The sequence below is a fragment of the Solanum stenotomum genome, chromosome 10, assembly GCF_019186545.1.
Source record: "Solanum stenotomum isolate F172 chromosome 10, ASM1918654v1, whole genome shotgun sequence".
Classification (NCBI taxonomy): Eukaryota; Viridiplantae; Streptophyta; class Magnoliopsida; order Solanales; family Solanaceae; genus Solanum; species Solanum stenotomum.
Window position 1 is genome coordinate 3,664,491 of NC_064291.1, and position 9,215 is coordinate 3,673,705.

At 30.5% G+C, this 9,215-nt stretch overlaps 1 protein-coding gene across 1 annotated transcript in view; it reads right to left on the reverse strand.

Moving 5' to 3' along the window:
- The window catches only part of LOC125878257 (early nodulin-like protein 1), a 404,259-nt gene extending 395,823 nt beyond the window's left edge, over positions 1–8,436 (reverse strand). Inside the window, exon 1 of the mRNA XM_049559463.1 lies at positions 8,432–8,436. The gene's annotated coding sequence lies outside the window, so the exon portion shown is untranslated. The remainder of the gene's footprint in view (positions 1–8,431) is intronic.
- Between the last annotated feature and the right edge of the window lie 779 nt (positions 8,437–9,215).

Consider the following 9,215-nt stretch of genomic DNA (forward strand, 5'->3'; position numbering starts at 1 on the left):
ATTAATAGGGGGTTTGGAAGAAAAAAAAGAGTTGTACTGCCTAAGATTTGATCTTCGATCCTTAAGGTGAGTTTTGAACCCCTCAACCACTGAGCCAACCTTACATTTAGGAGGTTCAAAATCAATATATAGCTAACACAAAAATTCTTAAAATTACCTTAACTATACAATGAAACTAATTTTTTGTCGTGAACCCCCTCGTCAACCTCTAGGGCCGCCCCTGTCTAGAATACATTAGCAAATCTTGCTCGCTCTCTCTCCAATCTCGCTTGCCACTCTCCCATGTATTTGGTATCCCCGATACATATGAATCACACCAGATGCATACAGATACATGTATCTAGTGCGATTTGCATGTATCTGGGATACATACGAATCTCGCTTGCTTTTCTCCCTATTTTTGTGTATCTGGTAGCAATAATACATATATCTAAGTATATTTTTCTTAATATATGATAGGAAACTCTTAATAAATGGTAAGATACGTAAAATTTTAAAAGTATATATGATAGTGAAGTATATCTAATTATGTAGTTTTTTCATTATTACTATTATTTTATAATATGCATGTCATATTTCTTTGCTAACGATACGAGTATATTTAATTCCAGGAAAATGCATTAACAGGCACAGCTACTACATTTGATGATGCTTCTGTGGCTAATATGATATCATTAGTACAAGTTGGTGAAAACTTATTGAAGAAATCAGTTTTCGAAGACAATCATGAAACCTATGAGGCAGCTCTAAAGAGGTAAAACTCTGACGCGTTCGATTCTGTCGGTGGTTGAAATAATTCTTTTCTTTTTTTCATATTACTATATCTCGTCAGTCAATATTATTCATATTAGATTTCTTATAAATCTATTTTATTGCTAATTAAAATAGTTTATTTTGCTGTAGGTTTGCAAAATTGCTCTCTGATATAGGAAGAAACTCCGAGCAAACAAAGTGTCTTTTTAATTCAAGGTCTCGAGTTGTGTTAGTAACCTTACTATGCTAAATAATAAGCGCTTGTAATATTTATGATTGTGCGCATTTAAGTATTTCAACCTCAAAAATAAAGGAGGAGTTTGAGGGATAAATTTCAATAGAAATGTCTCTCTATGTAATGTATGTTTGGATTATGTAACCTTTTGGTTGTGTTAAATGTTTAAATAAATTATCGTGATTTTGTGTTTTGGCATTTGAATCTTCTTTTCTAAGGAAAAAGAAAAAAAAAATAATTTGAAGTGCCAAATTAATATTATACAAATAATTATGATATGATATAAGAGATTCTTGAACTTTAGATATCCTAGATGAATGAGAAAAAAAAATAGTACTAGGGTGAATTAACAATATAATGTAATTGAAGTTAAATACACGAAATAATATATATTTGTTTATCATTTGCACAAAATGTTAAGAAGGTATATTGACACATATTAGAAGAAGTTGACGGTGATGAGGTAACTATCATCGTAATTGTTGAGGAAAAATAAGCTGAGGAAAATGAATCAATTGGGGTAGAAGGGGAAGAATCAAATAATGAATATGAAACTAATTAATGTGAAGGAAGAATGAGACAATGATGAAAATGAAACAAGTGAAGATAAAGAATGGAATATTAACGACTAACATTTTGATTTATTTTTTTCAAAAATAATTTATTCAATACTTATTAATTTCTTCATATTAATGTGAACTTATATGCTAGTGGGTACCAACAATTAATCAGACATCCTCAATATGTTTGGCCAATCTCTAAAATCAACTTATTGTGAAAAGTCTTTTTAGAAAGTGTTTTTAAAAAAAGTATTTGCTGGTGAGAAATAATTTGTTTTTAACCAATAAATAAAAATGAACATTTTAGCATCAATTAATATTTGATCAAACTTTTTAAAAGTACTTTTAAGTGTATTTCTCTTTAAAGTGTTTCAAGAGAAAATTTATACTTTTTTAGCTTCTGAAAACAACTTCTAGTACTACATACTATGGAAAAACATTTATTTTCTCCCAAAAATTTAGTCAAACGCCTCATTTTTTAAAATAAGTTTGGTCAAGTCAAACTAATACACTTGGTCAAACATCTTTTATAAGTCAATTTGACCAACTTATAAGATTAAATTTTTTTTGGATGAGATTATGATTTATGACTTATAGGTCAAAAGTAATAAATTAGGAATTCTAATTATAATTTTTGACTTATTTTTCGTCTGTTTGACTCAAAAGTCATAGTGAAGAATTCTAATTTATGATTTTTAACAATTTTTTTGTCTTTTTGACTTTAACACAAATGTTTAAAAATACTTATATATTTTATTCAAACACTACAAAAATACTTTAAAGTTATTTTAGCATTTAAAATAAATTAATCCAAATAAGCTCTTAGTCAAACGCCCTCTAAAATAGAAAAAAACAAGAGTAACAAATAGAGAAAATTAATTCATAGACAGAAAGTAATAAGGTATAACCTTAAAATTGACCAAATGTGCACACATTTGTAATAATATATATGGTTACACAAAACAAAAAATTAAGTAAAAAATATCTAATGATTAATATTGCATAGGCGTTCATTTAACATGATAATGATTAATTTTAATTTATCAAATTTAACCTATATAAAATATTAAAATATTTCGATCGAGTGGATTCATTTAACCCACATGGGTCCAGCTCGGCTTACAAATTTAATAATTGTTAGATTACTCTGCTAACACATCTGATTACAAAGAGTAAATGACTATCTTAAACTTAAACCAGAGACTTTTCATGTGACTATATAAACCCTCGCTTGTTAGTCGATGCTTTTGTACTCCAAAAAAGATTGTCTACTATTCTTGCTTTTCTTGAAGGACAACTTCAGGTATCGACGTATCATAACTATATTTTTTTTAAAATGTAGGTGCGTGGGTGTGGCATTACTATATATTTTTTACATTTGAATTGTATTATTTTGATGATTATCATGTTGGGATCAAAATAAAAATATGACATATCAAAACTAATTATTAAAAATCTTTTATGACGATAAATCAGACAACAAATCTATTATAAGGATCTCGTATGTCCACAACCCGATCTATATATGAAAAAATTGTCAGATTGAAAGGTTATCTCACAGTCCTTCATGAAAATCTTCTTTAAAACCTATATCGTGTTAATTAAGAAATAGTGGCTGTCTTTCATGTTAGATTTATCATTAGACTTTGTTACGTGTCGAAAAAGACGTTGTTGCGACGATCCTGAAAAAGATTACTTTTGAGTCAGGAATTGGATGGTAAGGATGCAAGAGTTGTAGATTACTTTGATGTGATTGCTGGAACAAGTACAAGTACAGGTGGAATATTAGCCACTATGATCACTGCTCCAAATGAAAAGAATCTTCCCTTTTGTGCTGCCAAAGATATTGTATCCTTTTACTTTGAGCATGGCCCAAGGATTTTCCCCCCTAGGTGCATAATTATTTTTACATATTATGAGTTGTCCAAATATTATATGACATCTAAGCTTAGGATAAGAAGTTTCACATCAGTAAAACATAGGAAAGATATTTGCTATACAAATAAGCAAGTCTTACCAATTAATAAAGCTAGTGGATTGGACCGTCACAAATGATATCAGAGCTGATCATGTGTTCGTTTTGTCGATGTGGCCCTGACTTCAACTGAGTTTAGGCAAATTCTGATAAAGCGAAAAAAATTATAGTGCTGAGTCTAGACAAATCTCATGTGGTGGGGTAAGCCTCAGCAAGGGTGTTGAGTCCATTGAGGGGGTGTATGTGACACCCCAACTTAAGATAAGAAAACCTCAAAAAATAAGAAATCCTCAACAAGGATATTGAGTCCAGATAGGGAATTGTATACGACATCCTAACTTAAAATAAAAAGTCTCACATCAACAAAATACAGGGAAAATGTTGGGTATATTAATAAACAGGTCTTACCAACAAGCTAACAATATCACTGACGAACTGGGCTGTCACATATTATTTCCATTCTACAGCAACATATGTGTATAGGTCAAGTCAGTATTGAAATATGTTTTAATACAAAAATTTGGTTTCAATTACAGTGCATTGCCTCCAATTTTTGCTCCCAAATATGATGGAAAATATCTTCACAAAGTTTTGCAAGATAAGTTGGGAGAGACTCGTTTGCATCAAGCTTTAACAAATGTTGTCATTCCAACCTTTGACATCAAGAAAAATCAACCAATAATATTCACTAAGTCCAAGGTAAATCTTTCATATATTATATTAACTTATTAATCGATTTAAAATTTATTTGAATTAAAATGAGTTGAGTTATAATGAATTAAAATGTTTTTCCTAAAAATATTTTAGCAAGATTGGGTCAATTTTTCTACATATCAGTTCAATTTTTTAATAGGGTGAGTCAATAAATGAACGGATCAATGATCTGTCTAAATTTAAACGAATCGAGCAAATTATATTTTTATGAACTGATTTTAGAAATAATTATCTAATTAGACAAACTTATACACAGTTAGCCAATTCTCCTGAGTTGGATGCAAAGATGTGTGACATATGCTACAGCACGGCTGTAGCTCCAACATATTTTCCACCACATTATTTTGTCACTAATGATGCTAAAGGAAATCAAGTTGAGTTTAATCTTATTGATGGTAGTGTTGCGGCTGCCAATCCGGTACGTAATTAGACATACTTCACTATCATATATATTATTATTACATGTACTTTTCAAAATATTACGTATCTCTACATATCTTACACTTGGATACATAGGGTTTTGCTACCAGATACACAAAAATAGGGAGAGAGACGAGCGAGATTAGGGAGGGAGGTGAGCAAGATTCGTATGTATCTCAAATATATGTGAATCACACTAGATACATGTATATGTATGTATCTGGAGTGATGCACGTGTACTGGAATACTAGATACATGAGAGAGTGGTGAGCGAGATAGGAAAGAGGCGAGGGAGGAGTGAGAGGTTTGCTAAATATGTATCTCAGATACATGTGAATCCCCTTGAATACAATATATCTAGAAGAAATTACACATAAATTTGACCCCATGTATCCGAAATACATGTATCTAGAGCAAAGACGGACCCACATGGTTTGGTGAAAGTGCATGTGCATCTGTTAACTTCGAAAAAAATCATGTCTATATATGTATATCTATCTTTGAGAACTGGTATATTAACCATACTTATATGAGAAACGTATGAGTGTCTATGTGTTGTTTGTACAAGCTTAGAAAATCACCCGCAAGACCAGAGTTCAAATCCAACTAGTGCCTTAAACTAGTGAGATTAAATATATCCTCATTAAAAACATGGTCTCTAGCTATCTATATTTTTGTTATATTATTAATGATGCAAATATGTTCTTACCAAGAATGAGTGTTATAGAGAGATCTGACATGACAGTAAATATACATACAGGCCTTAGTTGCACTTAGCGTGGCAACCAACCATTCGACGCAAGCGGATCCAGCATTGTCATCAATTAAACCAATGAACAACAAACAAATTTTACTACTCTCATTAGGCACTGGGAATGCTGCAGATTTTTATACAACGTATACAGCACAAGAGGCAGCTAAATGGGGTGCTATTGAGTGGCTAATTCATAACAAACATTCAAGTCCTTTTCTACAAATTATGTCTTCAGCAAATTCTTACATGAATGATTATTACATTGCTACTGTCTTTCAAGCTCTTAATGATCAAAAGAATTACCTCAGAATTCAAGTAAGACCATCTCACTTAATTATTTACGTTATCGATCACTAAATTACTCGTAGCTAAGTGTATTGGAACTATATATGATGGTGCAAGGGGGTACGTTTAATTAAATTCCTTTCGTTAGAAAAATTATTCTGTATATATATGGTCGATACATATTTTTGTATGTATAAATTTTAATTTTGATTCCACCGCAAAAGTTATAGTTATATACCTTCGTAGCCAATAAAATTTTGTGATAATTCATCACTAAATAGGATGGATATCTAAAGTGTATACAAGGAATATAATAAGTGTAGAACTAATATATATATATATATATATATATACATGGTATACATATTGAGTATATTTTATATATGTTTTTAAAAAAATTAATTGTTCTTTATTATATATGATAAAAAAAATACCAGGAAAATGCACTAACAGGTTCAACTACTGCAATGGATAATGCTACAGAGGCTAATATGAAATAATTGGTACAAGTTGGTGAAAGTTTGTTGAAGAAACAAAACTCCAAAGAGGATCCTAAAACTAATGAGGAAGCTCTAAAGAGGTAATATACATATATATATATATATATACTCGGTGTAATCTTCAGAGTATGTTATACGCGTTTTTATTTTCAAAAATATTCTTTATATTATCTTTGTATTCTGTCAAATTAAGACGCATAATATGAAATGAAGGGAGTAGATGTAGACTTTTGCCTGTATGCTACATATTAGGGTTTTTAAGTTTCTCATAAATTTATTTTTAAATGCTAATTAGAATATTATTTTTTTGTAGGTTTGCAGAATTGCTCTCCGAAAGAAAGAAACTCCAAGCAAATAAAACGTCTCATTAAATATTTGTGATTGCATGTGTCTTGTGTTATTTGTAGAACTATTTAAATATTTCAACCTCAAAAATAGAGAAGTGATTAGGGATAAATTTTAATACAAATATACCTCTATGTAATATGGTTGATTTTTGTTGTGTTAAATAAATAAGATTATCCTTCTAAGAAAGAAATGAAGTGTTCTTTATATAGTGTTATATGAGATTTGGTGCTGGAAGAAGAATGTGCCCTGGTTTGCCCTTTGCTACAAAACAAATGCATTTGATTTTGGCTTATTTGGTTTATCACTTTGAGTGGTCTCTTCCAAATAATGGTGATCCTTTGAAGCTTGACATGAATGAAAAATATGCTGTGCCATTGCAGAGACAAAATCCTTTGCTTCTTGTTCCTACTAGCAAGTGATAGTTAAAAACACAACCTAAATTATTACTTTCTTGCGAGTTTCATATCTCAGACGCTTAAGATTTGTATATATGTATATTTCAAAAAAGAAATATCTAATGATATAGGGCGTGTTTGGTATGAAGGTAACAATGTACTTTCACGGAAAGTGTTTTCCTTTAAAATATTTTTTGTAAAAAATAAGTGATTTTCTTACTGATATTGTGTTTGATATGTATAGAAAATATTTGTGTATAATTTAGGCAAACTCTATAAAAGTTGGAGGGATGTGTGAGAGGTCGAGATGGGGTAGAGTGTATTGAAAGATGGGGGGGGGGGGGGGGGTAAAAATTTAAAATCAACTATTTGGAGGATAAATCGTGCAATTTTATGAACAAGCCGCTTAACAAGGCCCATGGACAAGTCCGACGGGTACTTATGGACATCAACTCAAAATTAGACATAAACTCCTCTCAATATCTTGATTCTTTTGATATATTATTTACTCATAACAATTCACTTTTACGACAGGTCAAATTTATAATTTAAATTTTGAAACTCTTCAATGGTGAATTTTAACAACTCCTCTATTTTTCTTTTAAAGTTCATGACGGTCGAAATTAGTGTTATTGGGGAGGAAGCAAATACTAATATGATAAACTTTTTAATTTTCGGTTACTTTGTTAGTGATAAACTTTCCATAGAACTAGTATATATAGCACGTTAGGTTTTACCGTTTTGGTGTTTAGCCATAAGCTAATTATTTGGTATATAAATATTATTATATTAATATGGGTAATTGGGTATGATTTATGAACGTATGAGTCTAGTAATTGGATCCTTTAAAAAGTTAAAACTAATCTAACCAACTACAGACCCAAAGTCTAGTGGCCTAACTTTATATGTATTTGAAAAATAAATTATAAAATATATTTGTATATTAAATTTAACATATTTGGTAGTATATAAAATATATTACATATATGTAAGACTATTCGGTTCGATATTTTTTTGTGTTTTTATATAAATTAAAAAGACTATTTCAATTATTTGGGACGGCTATAAGATTATTAAAAGTCCACGGTTATATTAAAAAATCCTATAAATCGGTTCGGTATGGTATGGTTCGGTCGCTTTTTCATATCTTTTTGACACCCCTAGGTAAAACGCACCCTAGTAGAAGCGATTTTATACTCATAGAGACTCGAACCCAAGAATTTTGATTAAGAATTAAAGAATACTTATCATTCTACCGCAACCTCGTTGGTAGGTTTTGGAGCTTTTGTTTTGGTAGTTTTTTTTTTCACCTTTTGTTTTGGTAGTTGGGTGGATTGTATATATGTAATGAATGTGTGTGTACAGTTTGTTTTGATATTAATTCTTGGGTTTTGGTTGTTTAGAGAATTAAAATTCTCAAAGTTATATAGCAGATTTGTTTGGCCATAAAAATTAAGAATGGTACCACAGAATCCACAGCATTATATTGCACTTTTTTTTTCGTTTTTCGTCCGGTGTTTGGTACTCACATTGAAGTCCGATTAAATCCAGATTCGCCTCGAAAAGTCCAACATTGAAGGGTATATAGCTCCCTAACAAAGGCCATTCCGTACTCAATGAGGCTCAAACCCGAGACCTCTTGGTTAAGGATAAAGAAAACCACAACCCTTGTTGGTGCATTATATTGCACCTACCTATTCAAAGTTTTAAGTTTTCAATTGGATTACCCATTATTTTCTTGCACCAATGTTCAAAAATATGGTATACAATATTGTACAAAACTCCAAAAAATAAATTATAGGAAAAAATTATGTATTAAGGCAAATATATGATATGTATTTACTATAGAAAATAATAGTTCGAAAGAATTACAATTCATATCTATTGTTAGAATGTTATAACAATTTCTCTCTCCTCTCTATGCACTCTCTTTGTCCTCTCCCCTCTCTCTTGCCACTCCTTTCTCTCTCAATACAAATACAAATAGTAATAGCCAATGATGCAAATGCAAATGTTAACAATCAGCGATACAAATACAAATGTCATACCAATGATAATTGTCAATTATATAAAAATAATTCAGTAATACCAAATACAAACACTCATGACAACAGATGAATACAAATACACACAGGGCAACAGATACAAATGGCAATATATGAATACAAAAACACATAAGGCAACATTTATGGACTATTCAAATTTCTATGGATTATAACCCTTATTTATTATCGAACCATTCAAAATTCTCAGTCTCAAACTTGAAATAATATGTT